The sequence below is a fragment of the Phyllostomus hastatus genome, unplaced genomic scaffold (assembly GCF_019186645.2).
Source record: "Phyllostomus hastatus isolate PE091 unplaced genomic scaffold, TTU_PhHast_1.1 phas_scaffold_21, whole genome shotgun sequence".
Classification (NCBI taxonomy): Eukaryota; Metazoa; Chordata; class Mammalia; order Chiroptera; family Phyllostomidae; genus Phyllostomus; species Phyllostomus hastatus.
The window spans coordinates 41,415,196-41,440,545 of NW_025334017.1; the positions used below are offsets into that span (position 1 = coordinate 41,415,196).

Genomic DNA, 25,350 nt, shown 5'->3' on the forward strand with positions numbered 1-25,350 from the left:
GGCACGAAAAGGAAAGTTGGAGGTGGAGGTGAAATGCTTCCCTGCTTCAGGGAAAGCCGCCGGGGGAGGTGGCCTCTCCAGAAGCCGCCTTCCCCCCACCGCTGCCACCGCACCCTCTGTTTGGATGGGAGGGCTTTCACCGCCCTTCACGGTTTACACAGCGCTGTTCATATGTGTTAACTCCCTCGGTCCGCACGCGGGGCGGTGCTGCTGAATGCCGGCCCTCTCGTGCCGCGTTTGAGTGGAGCGTGGCCAGGAGCCTGGGAATCTCCAACTCCAAGTCCTTTCTTCACGGGACGGTGGTGGCTCCTCACTGTCCCTCCTGGGGGAAGTGTAGGGTTCAGGAGCCCAGTTTTTGGAGCTAGACTTCTGTCGTCTTTAGAGTATGAGCACTTCCCTAACCACGTAATGCCTTTGGTTCCCGAGCTCTACAATGGGGATGATAAGCATCCCCGCCCTCCTCCTGGGTTGTCTGGGGGCTGAGAGCATGCGCAGTTCCTGCACACACTAGGGCCGGAGAACTGGGTGAGGATCACAGGAACAGCTCGGAGACCCTTCTGGTGCAGTTCAGGGCCACGGCGGCAAAGCCAGCATCCCAATAAAGCGGGTCACACGAATTTAGCTATGTTCACTCGCTACTGTAGTCTATTAAATGCGCGGTAGCATAATGCCCTAAAAAACAATGTGCGTATCTTAATTAAAAAATGCTTTATTGCTAAAAAAGCGTTCATCATCCTCCGAGCCTTCAGTAAGTGAATACCTTTTTGCTGGGGTGGGGGGTGTCTCATCTTCAGTTTGAAGCAGCACAGTCAGTGTGAAGTGCAAATGAGGCGTGTCTGCACTTCGGCCGGCTTTCCCGTGTTCCTGCAAGAGTCACTCTGGCCTCTCAGGGACTTACGGGCTGGTCCCATGGTGACCATGTCTGGCACCCTCCAGGAGGATGGGGGATGCTGCTTCTGGGTCTTTCCAACTTGCAAAGCAGGAGGATGTGGAGAGACAGACGGGAACCGGGTCCTTAGCAGTGCGTGGCATGGATGGCTCGCTGCTTCACAATCAGAGCAGACTCACACAGTCACTGGGTCCGTTCGTTTTTCCTTCTTTATATTAAAAAAACAAAACAAAATTTTTTGAATAGGCAAGACATTCATAGGAAACACCCAGAAGGGATGAAAGAGTTTTCAGTGACGACTCCTACCCCTCCCTGTCCCCAGAACCCTGTTTCTCCTCCCCAATGACACCGGCGTCCTCTAGCTGTTGGGTCTCCCAAATATCGTCCACACACTGTTGAACTCCTTTGAAAAGACGGTGTATGCCCGTGAGTGCATCTGTAAACAAGTGCTGAGCGGCTTCTCTGCAGTGCTGGTGGCCCTGGTGAGGGAACACAGGGCAGGGAGTGGGGGAGGTCTCAGCACCCCACAGCTTTCCACTGCATCGAGACCTCAGCCGTGCTGGGCTTGGGGGCCTCGGCATCAGGGGAAAGTCGGGTCTTAGTGCTGGCTGCTCCGTGGGCCCACAGTGCCTGCTTCCCTTTCGCCTGTGAAAATCCCAGGGCTCAAATTCCAGATCACCCGTCTTCTGGATGAAAAGCCAGGCAACAGCATGCCTCTAGTCTCTGTTTCTTGCAGCGTGAAATGGGAATAGCAGTAGCATTCGCCTCCAGGGTTCTTGGGAGGATGGAAATGGCTGGAGATGCAGGCATCTCTCCCAGTACTGCCTGGCACATCGTGAACACCAGCCTTGGCGGCCTTTATCCCTGCTGCCTCTGCCCTCCTCCCCGGTGCCTCCCCTGGCGCCCCGCTTGATGGCTGGCAAGGGCGTGGGCCGTCCGAGCCCGGTTCTGGGGCACAGGAATAGAGGGAGCCATCCATTTGTCTGTCTTTTTCTTGGCGGGGAGGGGTGGTGGTTCAAATTAAATTTCAGTTTTATCCTTTGTAGTTTTCTACACAATAAATCATCACGTTTCTACATAGGGTGACACGCTTTTGTGAGAAAGGCTTGTGTTTTGGCTCGCGTGGATGGCGGATACTCAGCCCCTTACGCCTGTTCTTCTCGTCCTGCTCCTCAGCTCTGGGTCACCTTGGATCTGGATAGGGTTTCAAACCGGCAGAAATAATGACAGGGATGATGCAAAGCGCTGTGCACCCACATTCACCAGTGGTCAACTCACTCTCCCACATGCGTGTGCACACACATGCCTACACACATCCATACATGCACATACTTTTTCCCGAGCCATTTCACAATAAGTTGCAGATGTGCCCTTTTATCCCTAAATACCTTCAAACCCAGGATATTGAGCACTGCTACAATTGTCTTATCTAATCCACAGGCCACACACCATTTCACCGGTTGTCCCAGTAATGTCCTTGGGGATTTTCCTGCTTCCAGATCACCGCTGTACTTAGTGGCCATGGCTCCTTATCCTGGAACAGCTCCTCAGCTGTTCTTGACCTTGACATTTTTGAAGAGTCCAGGCCAGTTGTTTTGTAGAATGTCTCTCAGTTGGAGGTGGGTTCTTCATCTCGAAAGCTCACCCTGTGCCTCTTGTTTTCTTATGTGTCCTGTGATCCTCGGTGCTCCAGTGTGGCTGGTGGCCACACCCACATTTTGCATGGGAGCACACTAAGGCACAAGGAGGTCAAACGGTTGGTCTCTCTGTGGTCACATTCCCAGGCAATGGCAGAGCTGGGGTTCAAACCCAGTATTATCTAATCTGCTTGCCCCTCAGTAGGAATAACGGCAGCAAGTAGCCCCCGAGAATCACAAAGTACGGATCAGGCACTCCCTGTGAGCCAGGCATTGTGCCAATAAGCAAGCGTCCTCACCCCGCTCCTGGAAGGTAGCTGCTCAGACCAGCCGTGCCGCACGGATGACGATCAGAGAGGTTGAATGGGCTGCCCAGGGTGCACAGCTGCCAACTGGCAGGGACTAGCCCTGTCCTGGGCAATGTGTGTGCTGAGTCTGCACATGTTACCTGTGCACTTGAGTTTGCTGGATCCCCTAGTCAGGCAAGCGTGTGAGCCGGGCTTTGCTGACCCTCCTGTGTGTTTGTCCTTTCCCAGGGCTTTCTCAGGGGGAATGAACACATTTCAAGGCTGGCGCTCCTCTGGGGGTCTTCCTGGTGGTCCAGTCTGCCCTCTGCCCCTGGGCATGCGCCTCCATCCAATCCACCTCCGTGGTCTGTTTGCAGCAAGCAATTGGCATTTTAATGACTGTCAGGTCAGGAATCCCCTGTGGCCATTCATTTGATGGTGGGCTCCCTCTCTTCTGCCCAGCAGCCCAGGGCCCCTGCCTGTGGGTGGCTGGTCCTGGCTGCCGGCTGTGCCCAATTGGCCCCACCGCCTATGCAGCATTTAGGTGGCATTCAAAGCCACTGCCCTGGGGATGAGGCGGCCTTGCTTGCTGCAGAGCTGGTGATTAATTATTCAATCTGTCCGTCACATTCTGTGCCCTGTCTTTCGGGTCGTGGAGAGGAGTCGCTGCTCTGAGATGTGACACACTGGGAATTCTCTGGCAGAACGAGGAAGATCCCTGAGCATGATGGCCAAGGATGCCCGTGTCTGGGCCCCCATCTGTCTCTCACCTCCGGGGACCCTGGTGGTCCGGGGTCTACCTGTCGCAGGCACTCTGGCTCCTCACTCATCAGAACGCAGTGCTGGGAAGTGCCGTCAGCATCCTGAGAGAGCCCGTGGTCCCCTGGTTCAGGTGCAAGGGCAGGGTGTGTGTGTCAACCACCGAACAGCGACTGTCCTGTCCTTGGGACAGCATGTCAGGCAGGAGGACCTAGGAGCTGCAGCCACCTCACCTTCAGGCTCAGGCATGGACATGTGCTGTGTGGCTGCCCGCACCCGGCTCCCTCCTCTGCTGGGCTGGCCAGGTCCTGAGGAGCTAGTCCTGTCTGTGCTAGGCCAGCCTCCTTCTCCCCTGGCTTGGCTCTGCGGGCGGGAAGTGAGCCTGCTGCTGCCAGGCTCGGCGCATTGAAGTGCGGCTGCGACTGCTGCGCTCTGACCATCCTGGCCGGCCCAGAACTGCCCACCCCCCGCCATGCTCCCCCCCACCAAACCCCCTGCACTTAGGCAGCGAGCCTCTGGCTGGGCCCACTGCTGGGAGGGACTTAGAAATTTTACTTCCCTCATTTCCATGCAACATCGCTCCATAGTTTAAAACATTAATTAAAAACATTAATCAGTTTGGCTGCCTCAGAAGGAGGTTCTTTTTTGGCAACAGCTGACTTTACAAGGAGGAGGGGTGAGCTCGCAAGCCAGTGTTTCAGCCGTGTATTTGTTTGGTGTCGGGCAGCCGCTGCAGCCCCTCTGAGCTTTAGTTTCTGCGTTTGTAACGTGGGGTTGAAGCTTCTCCTCTGGCCAGACCTACTGGGGTCACAGTGGGTGCTCAGCGAAGTCCCTGAGGATATTCCTCAGCAAAGCGTCCTGTATGGAGGACCATGGCGCTGTTGTTAGGATTCGTTACGTTTCTCTAGCCCTTACAGCGTATAGAGCACAGCTTGCATGCACGATCTCACAGGGCATGCCTGGGAGATGGTAAGGGGGTCATGTCAGGCCTAGAGCTGAGACCCTTGGACTCGAACTCCAGGCTTTTCTGTCCATTCTCATCGGCTTCACTTGCTCCCTGTGCCCGTGTACTGAGCCCCTCTGCTGCCTGAGTCATCGTGGGGAGAAAGGTAGAGGCGAGCCCTTATTGCCTGCCTTATTGGGAGGAGACTAAGAAGTTAAGGCCCCGCACTTGCTTAAGTGGTCTGTCTACGTAATCACCCATGTTTCTAAGTGTTCATGAGCCAGGCTGCATGCTCAGCCCTGCAGAGGTTCTTGCTTTAAGAACAAACCTTGAAGATGAGAAACTGAGGCTCAGGAAGTAGCTTGCTCAGGCTCCAAAAAAAGACGTTTTCAGTAGATCTGTGGTGCTAACTCAGGAAGCCTGACAAAGAGTCCCCAGTCAACTGGGAGGCTGGGCGGCCGCCCTTTGGGGTAATAAAGCCAATGCATTTTGACAATAAGGAACAAGCACCTCTCCTTCCCAGGCAAAGTGCCCAAGAAGCATGGGAGGCTGGGTGTGCGGAGGAGGGCATCTTTCTGAGCATGCTGTCAGCCAAGGGGACTTCTCCGAGTGAGGGGGAATCCGCCCTCTCTCCTGCTGGGAACTGGTCCTCGGAAGGAAGGAGGAGCACTGGATGGATGGATCCAACTAACAGTGCTTGAAGGGAGGAACTGTGGTCGGACCCCTGTGACACTGACACGTCCAAGGGAGGCACAGGACAACCAGACAGCCTCAGAGAAGCAAATTATGGCCAGCTTTTCCTGGAGGAGAGAGGGGATTGATGGTGGGGAATTCAAGCCACCTGGCCCCTGTCCTTGGGGCAAGGGCAAGGATTTCCCCCTAGCTGTTTCCAGAATTGAGGGCAGATTCCCCTTCAGAACTGATCAGTCTTCTTTCTTCTGAGTCTGTGTTCACGGAGTTCCATCTTCTTAATGATTTGGCTTCCAAGATCCGGTGGGGTTTGTGGGGGGAGGGAGGCCTGGAAGGATCACTCCGTTGTGAGGTGGTAGTGTGAAATTCTGGGGTGCCACTGCATCCCTTGAAGGAGAGGCAGTCGGTGTCTGAGCTCGCCCCTCTGAGCATTGGTCCTGCTCTGGGGTATCTCAGGTGGTCCTCCCAGAACTTGTAAGACCAGGGGTGGCCCTCTCACCCCGTTCCCCACACTGCCTTACCCCTTCTGGCCACCTCATTAGCTGCCTCGACGATCGGTTAGGATAAGAATCCCTGGTGACTTTTTGAGGGGGGGCGGCCCCTGAGTAATTCATGATTTTCACTTGATTGTGTGTTACGGGATGACAGTGCAGGGCACAAATACAAATTGCAGGGAAGTTAAGCTGCTGCAGCTCCCAGGGTTTACACAATCCCCACGCCTTAGGCACCAGGGACCAGCCATTCTCAGAACGAAGTGATTAGGAAGGTGTCTCATTGCCCTCTAGCCAGAATTCCTGGAATCTGACGCATGCACGCAAGCTTTGGTGGGGAAGGGGAAGGGGATAGATGGGTGAGGGTTTGGGAGTCAGAAGGTCTGACCATCCTGTCTGGCCTAGCCTCTTATTTGATTCCTGAAACATGGAGAGCTATCAAAACCAATCTCATAGGATTGCATGGCCTCATGCATTTAAATAGCTATCACAGTCCCAGACACATCATAGTTGCTCAGTAAATGCCTGCTCTTTGCTGCTTGTCATTTAGCACATAGTAAATAGGTACTTACTATTTAAATTAGTGGAATCTCCCTTGTGGGCATTGATACTAATAATTCTCTGTCCTTTTCTTACATATTTCCAGAATCCTGTTACCTGGAATGTAGGTGCCTTTAATCTGGGGAAAAAAAGAAAAACCCAACACGTGTCCATTCAACACTCCGGAGGGATGTGAGAACTGGCCTTCCCTGAACTGAAATTGTAATGCCTTGAGATCTGGACAATTCAGGTAAGGGGATTTTTCCTTTTAAGCCTTAGGGGACTAAAAATGGCTTTTGGAACTGGCGATCTCGCGCAACACACCTGGGGTTGCGGTTCTTCACATCTCCGCTGGGCTTCCTTGGCTGGTCCACGGTGCTCGGGACCTCGGCTTCCTGTCACCTCATCCTGACACGCCTGGTTGGGCTCTTCAGCCATTCGTGTCTTGTGCCTCTGGAGCTCTGTCTCCTTCTGTCCAGCCAGGGGAGTCCCCCATTCCTGTCCTCCTGGCCGGGTAGGGTGCCCCAGCTGTCCTGTTACGGCTGGTGGAGGCTGGACCGCGGAGACATGGGAGAGTGCTCCGGGGGTTAGTGATTAGGTCAGGATGCCTTTGGGGGCATCTAGAAGGTGATCGGTTCCTCCCTCCCCACCTTCCGGAACAGCTGGTGGCTCCAGGCCCAGAGGTCTGAGGCTGCCGGAGGCGGAGGCTGAGGCAGAAAGGCGGAGGGCTCCAGGCAGCCTCAGCTTCTTCTGGCTTGGCTACCTGCTTCCCCTTAGGCCAGTCGCTCAGCGTCTCCAAGCCTCGGTGTCCTCATTCGTGAAATAGGGACCTTATTAGCGCCTGCCTCAGGAGGATGTTGTGGGTATCACAAGAGACAGTGGAGATAAGGAGCTCAGCGTGGTGCTTGGCAGCGAGGAGGAAATGCACCAAAATGAGAGGGTTTTTTTCTCTTTCTTTCTTTTTTAATTCATTGATTATACCTTTTAGAGGTCCTAACGTGCAGCAGGGTATTTTGAAGTCCTCGGTCTGCTCTTCTCTCTGCCTTTCACCTGCCGCCACATCGGCTTGGCCAAAGCCTGTGAATCACGTTGCATGTGGTGTGCGGACCCTCACTCTGAGCACGGTCGCTTTCTCCCTCCTCCCGGCTGCAGCCAGGGATTTCGGGCCTGCTCCAGGTGGTTGCTTTCCTCTCCCCTGCCTGCGCCCCCGTGGCTGGTGAGCTTGTTCCAGCCAGGACTCTCTCACAGGGGTGCACACCCCAGGGTTGGGCCTCCCGTTGTGCACAATGAAAGAACAAATGAATGAGTCATGGGAAAGGAGGGAATAGACAGGGAAAGAGAGTGCTTGGAGAGAGAACGGAAAGAAGGGCGTTTCGGAAGATTTAGAGTAGTGGATGAGGCCAGTCGCGATTCTTTTTAAGGAGATGGTGAGAAGACTAAAGAGCGTGAAAAAAGGAGAATGATGCCTCCCACAAATTTGAAAATGATGCACGGACAGAAACGTGGGGGAGGAAGGTGGACTGGTGAGAAGGAAGCCAGGGACGGCGGAACCGGGAGGGGAGCAGAGAACTGGGCTCATGGGGTGGGTGTTCGTGTCATCTCAGGGCACACAGGGGTGGAGAGCGTGAGACCGCGCCCTTCAGACGAGGTCAGGGGCCTGGTGCACACACAGTACACCCCAAGCTCACCAGGTGTGTGGGAGGCCTGGGTGCAGCCCCTTCAGACCCTTGGGAGATGCATGCGAATAAACCCTGCTAGGAGCTGAGCAGTTTAGCAATTACGAAGCCTTTCTAGCCTTCTCTACACCTCTGTGCACGCATTCCCCAATCCCGTACGTTTCAGTATCTGATTTCCCGCTTCTGGTGTCAGAACGCTTCCGCAGTGAACAGCTGACAGGACTTCCTGTGCACAGGCTGCGCACACCCTTTTTTGGCCTTGAGACACTCAGCGGGTCCTGAAGCCCATGCTCCCAACCTGGACAGTGGGCTTTGGGAGCCGGAGCAGATGCAGACCTACAACAGCCCGGGATCACCACTGCCTGTAGCACCAGGAAGGCTGGCATAGCTGTTCCCACTGGGGAGAAAGGGCAGATGGGACCATAGTCACTGCGGCAGAGGATCTGAAAGCTTCAAGAGCTGTCTCTGGATGCTGTGGCCGCAGAAGTGGGCAGGGTGACCTGCATTCTGTGAACGGAGGAGAGACTTGGCCGGTCTGTCTGAGGATGACGGGAGAGGAATGTCCCTAGAATTCAGCTGTGGTAGCAGGCGGAGCAGGGGCAGGGCCTGGGATTCAGAGCTGCACAGTCCAGAGCACTTCTGGGGCAAGGCCGGTCTGTGACGAGGGCTGTGACACTGAGCCAAGCATTTGTCCTTGTGCCTGTGGCTCTTCTTGTCTGAAGGGCATGGCTCTCCCATTGGGAGCCTGTCCCCCTGCATCTCTGCCCAGAAATCAGCTCACCTGGGCTGCACGCCAATAGCAGGGCGCCTGCACCTTTCTCGTGCATGAGCCTGGGCCATTTGACACCCCCCGCTATGGAGCAGAGGTACTGGTAACCTGGATTCCACTCCAGCACCACTTCCCACTCCCCCGTGACCCCGGGCAAGTCCTTTACTGCTTTCCAAGCTCTCTTTTCTCAGCTGCAGAATGGACCGGTCTCCCCTCTTCCACCTGCTTACCTGTCTGGGTCCCAGCCTTCTCAGTGTTACTCTATCATCCAGGGCCCTCCTTGGATGGGCACAGGAGGTTGACTTCTTCCCCTTGACCCCCACCTTGCTCTTCGACCCTTCTCCTGACCCTGCCTCCCCTGGGAGCATGTCTTGGCTCCTGTGTAGCTGCCCCTCTGGCCCTTGGTCAGAGGGTGTCTGACGCCTTCTGCCAGCTGGGGCCAGGGGCCAGCCCTGGTCTTTAGCCACAGGTACGTGCGTAAAGGTTGCTTCCTATATTCAGCGTCCTTGACACAAAAAATCCTGCAGCCCACTCAGAGCTCTGCACTTGAAGCGGAAATGTCTCTTTAATACACCTCTAGTATTGGCTCATTTTGTTATTGCTCCTTTTTGTGGTTTCATATTGAGGTTTTGGGCTCATTGCATTTGACTGGGAGTTTATTTTTAGCAGCGTAGGCAGCATAATTAATGTCTACACATGAGAGCAATTGCAGAGAAATATGTAAGTCTAGAGGAAAGTGTGCCTAATTTTGTTTCTTCTGATAAAATCGGTCACACCAGAGGACACTGAGCTTCCTCAGCAGTGCTTACCATGAGCTCATGCAGAGCAGGGGGCGGTGGCCGAGTCACCACCGAATACGAAACCGTTGCTGGGTTTCTTCCTGTCCCACTTGTCCAGCAGCTGGCCACACAATGAATGAGGGCCACTGTTGTTATGACTGAAGTTATTATGCTAATGTTAAAGGCTGGACTTCGGAACCTTCATCTCCCCTTATCTCCCCAGCAGGCTTCGTTCTGTTGTCAGAAGCAGCCTCTGGCTTCTCCCTGGACTGGGAATACCTTGAGGGAAGGCTCTGGGTCTTGTTCTGGCCCTCGCCCCAGTGTTGGGCACCATGACGGGCGCCCAGGACGAGCTCAGGCCAGGCGTTCTTGGACTGACTGAACTGTAGGGCCCCGAGTTCGGGCTAGCAAGGCAGAGACATTCAGAAAGAACTTCAAGCCTCCGTCTGCTTTGGGAGAAACATAGACCCACTGCCTACTGAGCACTTTAAGTTTATAAAGTTCTTTCTTTCTCGTTCTTTCTTTTTTCTTGTAGTTCATGACTGTATTCCAGCTGCCATGTACCACGGTGTGCAGCCGCTGGAATACAGCAGAGAAAAGTCCCCATTCTTGCTCCGGAGAAAATCCCGAGACAAACTGGCTTTATGGCTCCCTGTTTCTATGTGTCGCGTGTGTGTGTGTGTGTCTCCTGCAAATTCATAGGCTGAAACCTGGTCCCCAATGTGACGGTACTAGGAGGTGGAGCCTTTGGGAGGTGACTAGGTCAAGGTCATGAGGGTAGAGCCCCCATGACGGGATTAATGACTTTATAAGAAGAGACACCAGAGAGCAGCTTCTCTCCGGTCTCCACCATCAGAGGCCATAGGAGACGGCTTTCTGCAAACCAGGAACTGACTCTGCTGGCACCATGACCTGGTACTTCCAGCCTCCAGAACGGAGGGAAATAAGCTGCTGCTGTTGAAGCTGCCCAGTCTCTGATATCTCCTTCTAGCGGCCTGAGCTAAGACACCGCACTTCACAGATGAGTGGATTGGACACTCAGAGCGGTGGCATTGATGAGACCTCGCTGCTAGCCGGTGATCCGGGCACCCAGACTTGCACCCGCCTCACCCTTATCACAGACACATCTGGACTCTCGCTCCTCGCTCCTCCTCACTGTTCCATCCGTCTCTCTCCCTCTCCTCTCTTCTTTTTTCTCTGTTACCTCCCTTTCCTCTCTCCCAATTCTGTTTGTTTTTTTCTGAGGATGAGGATCTGCCTGTCTCCAGTGCCTCCTCGGGGAACGGATCTGCTGATAATGGGCCGTGCTGCCCGCCTGGCTTGGGGTCTGCCTCCCCCCGCCCACCTCCCCAGCTCCGGCGGGCTGATGGGCGGACGACTGGCATGCGGTGGCAGTTCCCTTCCTCCCTGTCCGCTGCCACTTCCCCACTCTGAGCCAGGTGCCGTGCCCGCTGTGGGGAGACAGCAGAGCAGATGCGGGGGGAGACCGTGTATTCAAACAACTGTGTTTGCACAGTGTTGCAGACTGAATGTTTGTGCCCCGCCATCTCCCATCCCAGATTCACATGTGGAGTCCCTAACACAAGGGTAGGGCCCCGATCTAACTGACAGCACTAGTGGTCATCCTTGTAAGAAGAGACACCACAGAGCAACCTCTTTCTCTCTCTCTCTCTCTGTCTCTCTCTCTCTCTCTCTCTCTCCCCCCCATCCTCTCTGTGCCATGTGAGGACACAGCAAGAGAGTGTCTGTCTGCAAACCAGGAAGAGAGCTCTCACTGGAAACTTCATCAGCTGGAACTTGATCTAGCCTCCAGAACTGTGGGAAAATAGATGTCTGCTGCGTGAGCTGTGCAGCCTCTGATATTTTGCTCTGTAGCCCGAGCCCACAAACACAGAGGGTGCATGGTGCAGGCCACGTGGGGCAGTTTGATGGCCTTGGCCCCAAAGCCGCTCTTTGAGTGTGAGTGTCGACTGATACTTTTAACCTTCACCACCCCATCTTTAAAACAAGGCGCTTGAATCGAGTAACCGCAAGAGCTACTGTTGGCCTGTTTTGTCTGGATCCTGACTTTCAGGGGTTTCCTATGCTGGGCCCTATGGATGGTTTGCAGTCTTCCTTGTTCAGACAAAATTGGGTCTTTACTGAACACCCTGTGGTCATAGCATGGGGCTCCGGGAAAGAGACAGCTCAGGACTCCTGATTGCCTGCTTTGAAGATCATTCTCCACTCATTTGTGCATTCTATCTCCACTCATTTGTGCATTCTATCCGTCGGTCTGCCCATTTGCCTCCCAGCATAGCTAAGGTTGGAAATTCTAGCAAGTACTATTAGGCACCACTCATAAAGTATGGTCCTTACAGGAACATGGGTAGTGGTGGGTACTAGTATGGCGATGACTCTACCAGTAGTAATAGTAGAAATCGTAGTAGCTCAGATGTATTTTTCATGGTGTTCCCAGCACTTTACATTCATTATCTCATTTACTCTTCAGAGCATAGCAGAGGCTAGAGATGGACTAATGTACCCACCGTAGCAGAGGAAGGAATCTTTGTCCCGAATGTGTGTGAAGCACTTACTAGTGCAATGTGCTTGTACATCATTTCCAGTTCTCTTTCTTTTTTCTTTTTTAAAACTCAAGGCTAACATTTAAAAGCTTTTACCAATGAGAGGACCACTTGCTAAACTGAAGCAAATGCTATATATCCCAGGACACTCCATCCTGGCGTGTGTTTCTGAATGCCTCTTACCATCATCCCGAGACGCCTCCTCGTCCCTTCGGGTGACCTCCCAGCTTGGGCTCCAGGTTCTCTCCGATGCAATGAAATACAGGACAGAGCCCCATGTGGTGCACAGGGGGGCTCCTTCTGGGGTATGGCGGCTTTGAGAAGCCCTGCCCAGCCAAGGCGCAGCTCCCGTCGCTGCTGAGTGATGACCGGTCTGCTGGAATTCACCCTCTCCTGCTCCAAGCCCCCTTTCTCCCCGCTTTCATCATTCTCCCAGAGCTGGTCACAGTAGGTACCTTTATGATGAAAATACCCATTGGTGGGAGGCGAGGCATCCTGAGAATTTTTTTCCCTCCAAAGATGAAACCGTAAAACTAGAAAACTGACCTGGCGACCTGGCCTGGCAAGGTATGATGTTTGGCCCCAAAGGCTCATACAGCATTTCTGTGCCGTTGCAGAGCCCAGGTACCCTGGCTGCATGCTTGTGAGAAATGAGATGGGCCGTGTGTGTGTGTGTGGGGGGGAGGGGGGTGCTTTAAAAGCACTGGGTTAAGGGAACATTCCATAAAAATAGAAATAAGAAAAGGAAAAAGAAAGAGAAAACCCACTTTAACTGCCATCCTCCCTGAGCTCCCTTCTTCCCTGCGTATCAACCCTGCCCCCGCTGGAACGGGAGGAAATTGGGAAAGTGACTGGCCGTGGGGTGGGGGTGGGGGTGGGGGGGTGGCACTGCGCAGGGCCCTGGGAAGGAGCCATGAGCCCAGGTCCCTGCTTTTGCCACTTGCCAGCCCTGCACTGGAAGAAGGCTCTTAGTGCGCTGAGCCTCAGATCCCCCCTCTGCAGAGCAGGCTTCTCTGAGGACCCAGTGGCATTATGGTCTATGAATCCTCAAAGACGCGCAGCTAAGGTGCCTTGCCAGTGGGTGCTGAGCTGACACATTCATTATCCATTTGCTTTGGGTCTTTGCATGCCGTTTTCCCCAGCTATGATTGAAAGCAGGGGACTGGAAGGCTACCACGGTCCCTCCCTGCTCATACATTGCACATGGATGCCAATTTCATGTGTGGGCTGCTAGAATGAGTTCACTGGGAACAGTTTAAGAGTCACCATGAGGAGCAAACTGGAGAAAGTGTCCCAGATGTCACCGTTGCCTCCCTGTACCTCCTACACTTCCACTCTGCTACACACGCCTTCCACACAGTTTTTAAACAAACTTTGCTTTAGAACAGTTCTAGATGTTACTGAAAAATTGTGAAAAATTGTCTAGAATGGTTCCACACACCCTCCCGTGTAGTGTTCCCTACTACTGATGTCTTAAATCAGGGTGGCACATTTGTTGTAATTAATGACCAGTATTGCTAACACTGTTACTCACTACAGTTCATACTTTTTACAGATTTCCTTCGTTTTCACCTGATGCCCTTTTCTGTTCCAGGGTCCCACCCAGCACACTGCATGACATTTAGTCACTGGGTCTCCTGAGGTTCCTCTTGGTTGCGACAGTTGCCCAGATACCCCTTGTTTTTGATGACCTTGACCGTGTTGAGGAGTTCCAGTCTCGTATTTTGTAGAATTCCCCCTCTTTGCATTTGTCCGATGCTCTTCTCGTCCTGCGGGGGGGGGGGGGGGTGTTTGGGGAGAAGAGCACGGGGGCAAAGCGCTGTTTCCCTCCCATGGTACCAATGCCCTCCACTGTCATCGTGTCTGATCACTGCTGACGTCCACCTTGGTTACCTGGCTGTGGTTCTGTCTGTCAGATTTCTCCCTCCCTGCCCTGGTCACCCTGACCATGTGCATGGAAGGATGTCACCATGTACACCCCACACTTATGGGGGGTTGTGCTCCCCTTGACTTGAGAATCTACATACACTATTTACAATTCTCGTCCGAGTGAGATTTCTCTCTTCTCCCCCATGCATTTACTTATGAACCCATGAATATGTATCATATACTTTGGATTACAATCCAATACGACTCTACTTACTTACAAAGCTCAGGTTTTTCCAGCTTTGCCCATTGAGCACAATTTCAGTTGGCTCTGGTCTCCTTTTGATATGCCCTCATCATTGTGGGTTTTTTTCCTTTTTAGCATTTCTTAGCTTTCTGGCACTGTAAGATGCTCCCAGCTCATCTTGAGTATTATTACCTTCCCCAGACTTAAATTGTCTTGTTTCTCCAGGGAGCTCTGGTTTGTTTTATCGCCAAATGGTTTTAGAAGCCAAGATATTGGTGCTAGTTGTGCTCATTGTTCCTGGGGTATCATTTTTCTAGGCCTCTCAACCGACAGAACAATGAACTATGTGTATGTGTGCTAACCCATGTGTATAATACGCATATGTAAACATATCTCCATAGGTATTCTTCTGTAGCTGTATCACGCTAACCATGAGTCCCTGCTGATATCCAGCTCTAATCCCGTGACACCCTCCACACACTTTTGACTAGACCTGTTTTTTCGCTCACGTTGGTTGCCAAGAGGAGGTAGTGAATGGCAAAGCATGAAAGTCCATGTGGGCTGAACACAGCAGGACACTGAGGACTCTGAGAACGCTGGACTGGGCCCGTGGGCAGTGTGGTCTCAGGAGCAGCAGTCAGGAGGAGTCGGATGCCCTTGGACAGACACTCAGAAACGTGTGCGGCCCTGAAGTGCTTGCAGACTGGAGGGCTGTCGTGGTCCCAGGCCTGTGTGCCCTTCCTGGCCTCTTGGCCCGTCTCTCCTCCCGGCGGGGGGTGGGTGGCGGGGGGGCTTCCCTACTGTCCTCTTTCCCATGTCAACCCAACTACCTACTGTCTCCCCCGCCCCACACTCCTGGAGTCCCCTGGGCTTACCCCATCAGAAGTTCACCCACCCTTTAAAAAATTCTGTGCTTGTCTGTGGTTCCCAAATAGACATCACCTGGGCAGTGCCTTGCATGAACTGGCCCCTCATCTGAGGGAGTGGCTCCTCCACTCCGCCTTGGAGTTTGTGGGGGGATTAATGGGGTGGACGAGACACATGTCTTCTGGAACCTGATGTGCACTGAGTGCGAATGAAGTTCACATACGATGCAGGATCCCCTACCTTGCATCCCCTTTGCCCAGGCGTCTCACTCAGTTGTCCACAGGGGCCATGCAGGCACTATAAGTAAATGATGTGGGCCTGATGGGTAGACTGCAGGGGTTGGTGGGGATCTGGAAGGCATGCGAGGCTGGTGAGGAGCCCGGACACATGGCCAGTGTCCTGTCTGATCGCCCAGGGTTAGTGCCTGGCTAGTGTAAAGGAAGGGTGCGGTGGCTAGTCTGTGGCCACTCCCTGTGGTCCGGAAGGGCTGCTGGCCCTGGGAGGCCACAGCTGTGCCTCCAAGGGAGACTGGGAGCTGGGGGAGAAGGGGAGCCTTGCTCCTTCTGATTTGCCTCCTGTTCCCGGCATGGTCACTATGGCAGCACTCCTTCCCCTGGCGGCAGCCCTTGGCCCCCAAAGCGGCAGTGGCTTCCGGTTTGCAGGGGTTTTTGGTCCCACCCCCTGGGACCCAGCTTCACTGGCTGCTCGCAGAGATGACATTTCCAGCCGGGACTCTGCAGGGTCCACCAGGTTTCTCGGTTCTGATAACCTCACCGCACACCCCATTCCCTAAAGGGACGTGCTCGCTGGGTGCGGACCACCGCGTCTCGCATCCCTCGGGACCCCCTTCTGCCTTTTCAGTAAATGGTTCCTCCTTATCTGAAATTCTGCCTGTGAAAGCATTTCCTAGCCTGGTCTCCTTTGCTCAATGGAGCTTGACACAGGTTTTCCAAGCTAGTTGTTTCAAGGCCCCCGGGGCTGCTGTCCCACCGCCCACCTGCAGCCCCTGCCGGGAAGCCCTGTGTCGTCTTACACTCCCCGCCTGCCCACAAGCAAGGGTGTGCCCCGGGGGGCTCATCTGCCACTCATGGAGGTGATACTTTGGGTTTTCCACAATGAATACTGGTCCCCAGGGTGGGCTGGGCTCCTGGGTGTCAGCAGGGGTGTGCGCCCATGTGGGTGGAAACGACAGCCTTGTCAAAATAAACTTGGGCCACGCTGACAGGGGGAAGTGAGGCTGGCAGGAGAGAAAGCGTGGGCCGCGTGCTTCTTGGGGAGTTTCCTCTGCACCCGCATGCTGCAGAAGCTGCCCTCGGGCATGCTCCCTGTCACACTTCACACTCACCACGGCTGCGGCCCGCTGCAGAGTGTGTCTGCGGAACAAAAACAGCTCTGCCGCTGTGATTTCCCCCCTGGTGTCTGACCACCGTGTCCTCGTCTGAACTCCCCTTCCTGCCAGTCTTCTCGTCACTCCAAGGCTGAAACTCGGTGTTTCTCGCGGTGTGATGTTACACATCGTGACATTCCTCGGGAGTGCTCAGTGATGACGGTCACCATGATGGTCCCGCTGTATCAGAAACAGGCCTTTGGCTGCGCCTTCCCCGTTGCACGGGGGCGGTGCCGATGCATTGGGGTTTGCATTGGTTTGCCAGGCTGCTGGAATGATGTGCCACGAACGGCGTGGCTAAAAACAACAGAAATCACTTCTCCCACAGTTCTGGCAGCCGGAAGCCTGACGACAGGGTGTCACCGAGGCTGCATTCCGTCTGCGAATGCTAAGGCAGAGCCCTTCCCTTCCTCTGTCCACACTTCAGGTGGCGGCGGCTGGCAGTCCTAGACCTGCCTTAGCTCGTACTCCATCACACCAGTCTCCCCTCCCATCCTCACAGGCCTCCTTTTCTGTGCGTCTGTGTCCAGATGTCTCTCTTCTTGTAAGGATGCGGTCCACCCTGATCCAAGGACTTTGTCTTCACTCGATGACTCTGCAAAGACCCAATTTCCTAATAAGGTCACGTGCACAGGTACTGAGGTGAGCACTTCAGTACGTCTGTTTCAGAGGCTACAGTTCAACCCACAACAGGGTGCAAGAAAATGTTACAACTTCTATTCGTGTTTACTTTATTTCTTTGTTCTATAATGTCTTAAATTTTGTGTGTTTTGTACGAATACAGGCCTTCGTGTGTATTATTAATGTTAATTTCCTGATTAAATTTGATAATTGTAGTGTGATTATACGAGATAGCAATATTGGGAGATTGCATGGCCATGGGGATTCAGTGTATTTTTAACTCCTTTTGTGAGTGTGAAATTATTTCAAAAAGAAAAGTAGGGCATTTTAAACACAAACAAGAAATTGTGCGTATGTATGTATACATGCGTATATGAATATACATATATGTACATACATATATGTATGCAGACACACACACACACATATATATATATATATATGAATGTCCAGAAAAAGTCCAATCATTGTTAATATAACAAAAATGGTGTGCGTGACATCAGTGTAACCTGGCAGCCAAGGAGAGTGGACTGGAATGCACATGCGTGAACAACAGGAGCTTCACTGTACTAGTCAGTGGGGGTGGTAGATGCTATTGAGTGAGCTTGTGTACCGTGTGACCATCGTATTCAAGATGACTGAGCAAATAGAGCAACAAATCTGCATCAGATTTGAAGGGGACCGAGGTGTCATTGTCCTATGTACAGAGTTTCTTGTATCTTGTCTCTTCTTCAATAAATGACTCTATTTTTCATAGTACATGGCTAGATGCCTTCTGGACAGACCATAGTCAGTTAATGGAGGAAGAACAGTTGTAGTACGTTTAGTATAGAATTGGCCCACTTTTGTCAAATTTAGGCGGCACACACGCGTATTTCTCTATGCATGGGAGAACTTCTGTGAAAGGTATGCACTTCCTGCTAACAGACATTTCTGGGAAATGTGGTTGGAAGACCTGAAAAAGTGGGAGATTTTACTTTGTAATTTTCTGAAAACAAAAAGTGGGTTTTAATGCTATAGTGGGAAAGTGATGAGCCTGTGGTTTCTGTGTGTAGCTGTGCTTCCGGCTTGTGTGTTTAGTTCTGATGTCTTCAGCTCCGTTTCTGTCGTGTTTTCCTGCCCAGGCAGTACCATGAGAATGTTCTTACCCCCTGGGAACTCACCCGGTTTTTGTCCTCCACTCTCCATATCCCTGCCTCTGATGCTTCAAGCCTGGTAGCTGCAGACACAAAGGTGGCCTGTGGTTCCTGCTGGTTGACAGTGACCTCAGCTGACTCATCTTCCCTTTATCTGAGGAAGCTGGCAACTGTTCACCTTTGCAAACATTAGGGAGGGCTTTCTTCCTAAGCGGGTAGCCTGGTGGTCTCCCCAGAGGAGTGCAAATTAGAAAGAAGCCAAGTGACAGTCACCACATTTGCTCCTCTAAGGAGCACTCCCTCGTTAAGTGGTGCTTGATAGCGCTGAACCCAATTAATTAGTGAACCGTCATCCGTTCCTCTCAGGAATTTTTAATGACAACTCGGCTTTTGTCGTTAATGTAAATTTTCATGTAGGTGGGTTTAGTTTTATATATAGGCCTGTGTTCCCGCTTCAGAGCAGATGCTCCTTGATCTAAGAAGGGGAAAGTAGGAACAAACCGAACGTCTCTTGAAGGAGGTGCCGCGGGTCTGGAGTTTACGAACATTGGCCACTTTCACTTCCTCACCGCCAGGTAATGTTCTTCCCGCAGGCCTTCGTGCGCTCACTGCTGAGTTAGCCCCTGAAGGGACTGTCCGCCTTCTGCTCCATGCTCCTGAGTCCCCTAGGGGTTCATTCTCCCGAACGGGTCCCCGCTTCCTGGTGCTCCCTGGACCGCCCCATCACCTCTTGTAGTGCCTAAGTGCTGGGCCCAATTGTTGCTTTCTAAGTTCTTTGCCTTATTTTGCCATGGCATCTCCATGGGTGGTATCCTCAGTAATGATGATAATGGTGGTGATAATAATAAAAATAGAATATAGGTGTGTCTTTATTGAGTCCTTGTTGTACTGGGCAAGGCACTGAGCACTCTCATGCATTGTGGCCTTCTTCCTTCCAGTAGGTTGTCTCGTGAGGTTTGGGTGGTAAGTGTGGGCTGGGGCCTGACATCCACAGCCAGGTTTATCTAGGACACGGAAGCTAAGGTTGGTGCAAGCTCTTTTTTTTTTTTAATTTCATCATTCACTTAGATAGTGAAGCTCTTGCACTAGGTTTTTGCAGGCTAGTCACCAGTGCCAAATTATTTCTCCCAACAAATCATAGCCACATAGTCCCAGACATTATAAATATGTGGTTGAACTACTATTCATACATACCAGCATTTTATCAAATGACATAGGCTAATAATGAAGTATACCAATATTAAGTCACAGAGCTCAAAAGCATATAAAATACGAGATGTCTGCTGATTTCATTAACAGAAATACTGTTTTTTTTTTCAACCAAATGATGGGAAAGAAGGGAAAAAAATTCAATCTTTTGATAACAATAATAACCATCTTTCAATAAGTAGGATAAAAGAAATGACAAGGTTTTCAGAAATTCTGTAATTACTTACCTATCTACCCTCAATATTTATCCACCATCATTGCCTGGGGCTCGGGCAATGTGTTTTGTTCATTCTTATATTCCCTCCCTCCCTCCTAGCCTTCCTTTGGCTCAACTCAGTTCAGGCAACACATCCCAAGAATCTGTGTTAAATGGATCACACAGGTGAGAAGACCTTGACAGACATGCTCACAGCCTTCGGGAAAGACAGCCGAAGGCTATGAGCACGCATCAGTGCAGACCAGTACGACTGCTGTGATAGCTGTTGGTCCCGAGAGGAATGGGACCCCCAAGGGTAGAGGGCCCCTGAAAATGTGTGCACCTGAAATAAACGTGTCTATGAGTGTCATTAAACCTAGTTTTTCCAGGTGACCCACAGTAGGTGTAAGGTGAATGCACAGAGAGTAGCTGGACAGGCTGTCTTTTCCCATCTCTGAGTGGAAGGGTGCCTAGTGATTTGAAGCTGTCAGTCAATGCCCACCACCTAGGGTCTTGTGGTCGGTGCTGTCCCATTAGAGCTGCCCAAGAAGGTCAGTGTTCTGTGATGTCCTCAGATCTCACCATTGCTGGAAGCTGACTAATTACAAGCAGGGAAGTGAGGACCTTGAAATACCCCAGCTGCACTTTTGGCCCCATTGTCAAACCCAGGACTCATTTCTGGTAACTTCTCTGGCTTCTGTGAAGCCGTCTGGCCACGTCTGGCTGTGGGTGGTGCTCAGAATGAATGGACCAGCAGGTAGGGACCCGGGGGGTGGAGAGGATTTATTTACTTATTTATTTTTATTCCTTTCAAAGTAATGAGAAGGCTTTGAGAACAGGTAGTGATGTCCGCTACTATATTTGCTTTCTCCGTTTCTGTGGGAAATTGATTTCTGGATGGACTGAGTCTGGCTAAGAAAAAGGACAGTGGACAGGATGGGAGAGCGGATGGCAAGTGCAGTGTGGTAATGTCTGGAGTACTTTTGTGCTTTTCCGAATATGTCCCCCCTGAACCCTGTTCACCTGGACTCTCAGAGCACGTGAAGCACTCTGAGCGTGGCAGTAGCTGGGCACTACGGAAAGACCGTGGACTCGACAAACTGTACGAGGAACTAGTGGGAAGCAGCACCTTCCTGGTAGTGTAATTCTGTTGAGTTTTATCTACCGCTTGGCCTCTCAGTTTCCTCCTCTACCATCAACAATAATAGGGTGGGACAGTTTCATTCAAGGAACTTTAGGTGCTGGAACGCATAAAACCTCAATATTGAGTAACTCAGCACAAAAGATTTGAAGTCGATTTCTTACTCAGAAAATACCCCAAGGGGAATGGGTACTGGTCAGTGGGTGGTGCTTCCTTATGCACTGGAAGACAGGCCTCTTCCATGTTGTTGGTCTGCCATCTTTCAAGGACCTTGAAATCCAGCCCGCTGGCCGAGGGGAAAAAAAGGGTAGAGAAGGTGAACCCGCATCTTAAGTGCCTTGTCCTGCGAGTGGTATATAGTCGCTTCACTTGCATTCTGCTGGGAGAACCGGGCATGTTTGTCCACAAGGTAACATGCAATGCAGTTACCTTGGCTAGACAGTGGAAATTTCCAGAATCAGAGCTCCGGCGCTGTGCGGGATCTGAACGACCGACGACCCCAGTCCAGGTGAGAGGAGGCACCTGCCTTTCTTGGGTTGGCAGCTCCCTTCCATCTACGTGGGCTTCAGAACCTCGTAGAAAGGGGACTTCAGACATCAGCTGGCTATCACCTCACCTGCCTGTAGATGGAAAAACGGAGGCTTAGCCGGTCAAAAGACTGAGGGAGTCAGCGCAAACTCAGCTGGCCTCAAATCCAAGGTCCCGGTCCCGATGAAGTCCTTGACCCTAGATCCAGCTCCCAGACTGCCATTTTTCCAAACTTTGCATATGGCCAGCTCCTGGGCCATGCGAGAGGGACCGTGTCCCAGCATTCCAGGGGATGGTAAGAGAGGGGATGGGCAGGTTCATGAGACCCCGACTCTCCAGCTGTCTGGTTCATGATAGAGTAAGAATTATGTTAGCTGCCTCCTCCTTAGGTTTTCAGCTCAGTCAGTAGACCCAGACATGTACTCCCTCCTTTATGGTGACAGCCATCCTCAGCCTGTTGCCCGTCAGACAGGAGCTCCATCTCCGGGGTTCTCGTTTCCCCATGTCAGGGATGATGCCGTGTGTGTGACCGACCTGTGCCTATTCTGGGGGTTTGTGACAACTGAAAACAGGGAGGCGTATTTCAGAGTTACTTCTCAGAATCCTGCTGTGCTTACACACAAAGATGTTGGCTGTAGTGGTATTCATAATATAAGTGAAAAATCAGAAATAGCTCCAGCGTCAGAGCATGCGGGAGTGGTTGTTGCAGGAGCTGCAGCAAGTGCAGGGTATGGGTTATCCCGCCATTTAAATAGCACAGCGGTGGTTAGAAAGGACTGCCTTATGAAACAGGAGGGCAGGAGGCACACTGTTAATGTGGCATGGTGACATAATACGGAAAGACAAAAATGCGATAAAAGTTCAGAGAATTGAAATGGCTCGCAGATCAGCAGTCATGCCGTGACCAGCTGTTCTGTGCCAGGCAGCCGGGCTGGGGGTCAGCCCGGAGTTTCTCTCGAAGAGGTGGGCAGCTGTCCGTCTGGGCCTCTGTCTCTACCGTGAGGCTCCTGGAAGCCCCTGGCAGTGTGGCCCTGGGCTGACACGCTGGAGAAACGCCAGAGGGAAGATACTGAGCTGTTCTCCGGGTGGAGAGGCAGTGAGAGCAGGGTAACTCAGGGAGTGCCTGCTTGGGGGAGGCTCAGCTGGTCTATGAACTGGCCTCCATCCAGCCTACTGGGCAGGAGCCCACCTTCTCAGACCTGTGCTGCGTGGCCTATGATGAGTGTGCTACCCAGGGCATTAAGAATGAGAAAGCCTCCCATTGGCTGGGTGGGTGGTTGGTGTTGCTGTGTGTGGTATAGGGGCCTCCTCCCCAGCCCCCAGCACCCCATTAAAACCCTCTGGATCTGACATCACAAGGGCAAGAGCTGGCTCTCCCGTTCCTTGACCATCCATGTATATGATTCATAATGATGGTAGCAGATGAGGCTTGAGGTCTGCGTCTCAGTCTGCAGCTGATGAAACTCTTTTCCCAAAGGAGGCGTGCCCCGCCTCCTGGGAGGACCTTGGGAGAACTTCAGTCGTCTGGCCTGGGCTGCCGGTTCCCAGCAGTGTGGTCAGTGACCGGCAGCCTGCGGTGGGGCGGAGGTTCCCATCCGGAACGTCAGAGCATGCTGGACCTGGCCCAGCTGGGGGCAGGTGCGGTGCTCAGGATGCTGCCGTCGCCTGTAGGGCAGAGAGCCTTGGAAATGGGCACCACGGCAGGCTGGCCTTTGTGTTATGTTCAGTATTTTTTATATCTGGAAAATAATGAAAAGCCGTGCACCGATTGAAACGATAATATAAGGGAGGGAGCTGACCGACACCACTGTGAAACCCATCCCGCCTCTTCCTGAGATAATAGTCCCGGTTGTAGGGGAACTCGTGCAACCCAGTGGGGTGTACTGTTCCACCTCTCAGGATGGAAGAAAAGCCCCAAATTGTAGGTCTGTGGATTTCTGTGGTGACATCCCACCATGGCCGATTTCAGGCCACCAAAGGTTTAAAAACCAGTAGCTGAATTCTTGACTTATTTAACAATTAGCTTTTGGAAACCAGCGTGTGCTCACAAGCGATTGCTCTCTTTTTTCTTTTGGGAAATTGGTAACCTGCTACCTACATGAGTCAGCATGTCATTTTCATTTCCTGTGTCACAGACCCCTGCCCAGGCCGGCACCTGCAGATTCACGCCGCTCCCTGCCTTCACATGATAGGGTTTCCATGGAGGTCCACCGTGTTGTTTCCGGAAGGTTCTTGTAAAGGGCAGAATCACCCCTGCGGGGGGGGGCGGGGGCAGTGACAGCGGTTCTTCGCGTGCCAGGTGGCTGGCTGCCGCAACAGTGTCCACACGTCAGGCTTGGCATGTGTCCTCGGGGTTTATTCGAGTTCCTGGCCTCTTCTAGACGTGCTACTCCGATCATCTGAGGGCTGAGCAGCTCCCTTCACTGCAGCTGGTGCTCAGGGTCTGTTAGATCATCTCGCTTTGCCTTTGGGAACCCTCTCCTGACGTCTCCCTGTCCCCTGTGCTCCGCCCCGCCCCCCGCGCCCCCCACCAGGCTGGGCCAAGTGCCTCTACAGGATTCCTTAGGACGCAGGGCTGCCATCCACGACTGTGCTCGCCCCCCCTTGTTACTTATCGTGAGGTGTCTACCAGCTTCCTGTGGAGATGCAAAAAAGCTCTGGTAGGCAGAATGCACCCCCCCACAATGTTCACCACCCCCCAATGTCCACACCCGAATCTCTGGGGTGATGCCTGTGAAAAGGTGACTCCGCATGGTGAAGGGACTTTGCAGGTGTAGTTAAGGTTTATACAGAGGGGCAGAGAGATTCCAGGGATCAGAAGGAGCTGGGGTGTGGGTACTGTTTCTGAAACGTAGGCGTCCACATGTGAGACTGGAGGGAGGCCTCTACTGTCTAAGGGTGGCCCCCAGCTGACTGCCAGCAAAGAAACGGACCTGAATCCTACAATACAGGGAACTCAATTTGGCCAAGGGCATGAATGGATGAACTGGTGGGTCCCGCCCACACCCCCTGGTTAGAGCCCACGCAGCTGACACCTTGCGTCCAGCCTGTGCGGTCTGGGGCAGGGAGCCAGCCGAGCCACCTCTCGCTTCTGACCTATGGAACTGTGGGGAAATCCAAGAGTGCGTGCTGTTGAAACTTCTAAATGCCGTGATTGGTTCCAGCAGCTGCAGAAAACCGACAGTGGTTGGGGACTCAGGTTCTGGCTGAGAATGTCATGGAGCCCCTCACCCACGGGGCACGCGTTCCAAGACCTCCAGCAGATGCCTGAGACTGTAGAACCCACTGATCCCTCTATGCACTCTGCTTTTGCCTAGACAGACACACCTACAATAAAGCTTAATTTGTAAGTTAGACACAGGAGGAAGTTAATAATAACTAATAACACAATAGATGATTGTGACAGTGCACTGTAATGAAAGTCATGTGAATGTGGCTTCTCTCCTCTATCTAACTGTATTATACCCACCCTTCTCAGGATGGTGTGAGGTGACACCATGCCTTATGAAGTTAGGAACTCTCACCTTTTCACTCAAAGGAAGCACTCGCGGGCATCTCTTTGGCGTATCCGAATTGCCAGCATCGCCGCTCGTGTGCTTTGGGGACATCATGCAGTAAAATAAGGGTCACGTGGACAAACGCTGCAACACTGTGACAGCTGACCTGATAACCCGAGTGACTGGGAGACTAATGGGCAGGGAGAGTGTACAGTGTGGAGAGATACAGGACAAAGGGATGATTCACATCCGGGGCAGGATGGAGAGGCACAGCGGGAGATTTCATCGTTCTACTCAGAGTGACGTGCCATTCAAAACTTACGCATTGTTTCTTTCTGAGATCTTCCATTGAATATTTTTGGACCACAGTTGGCCACAGGTAACTGAAACCATGGAAGGTGTAACCACGGGTGAGGGGGGTGGGGTAGGGGGACAAAGTGTCTCTTTTTTGACACATCCCCACCCAGCTTTTCATTCTCCTGAGTGAAGTGATTTCACCGTCTTCCAAACAGTTCATCTCCTGTGGCATCTGTAGTCATCACTCAGTGGATTTTACCACCAGGTTGTGGGGTTTAGCTCCCCATGTCAGTCTTCCTGGATGCTGTGGTTGCTTCCTAAGGGGTCTCCCCAC

General features: G+C 52.5%; 1 long non-coding RNA gene across 5 annotated transcripts in view; it reads left to right on the plus strand.

Moving 5' to 3' along the window:
* LOC123833226 overlaps positions 1-25,350 on the plus strand; it is a 152,925-nt gene that overhangs the window by 123,127 nt on the left and 4,448 nt on the right. For all 5 annotated transcript variants that reach the window (XR_006788188.1, XR_006788187.1, XR_006788189.1 and 2 more), the window contains one exon: positions 6,343-6,486. This is a non-coding gene — a long non-coding RNA (uncharacterized LOC123833226). The remainder of the gene's footprint in view (positions 1-6,342; positions 6,487-25,350) is intronic.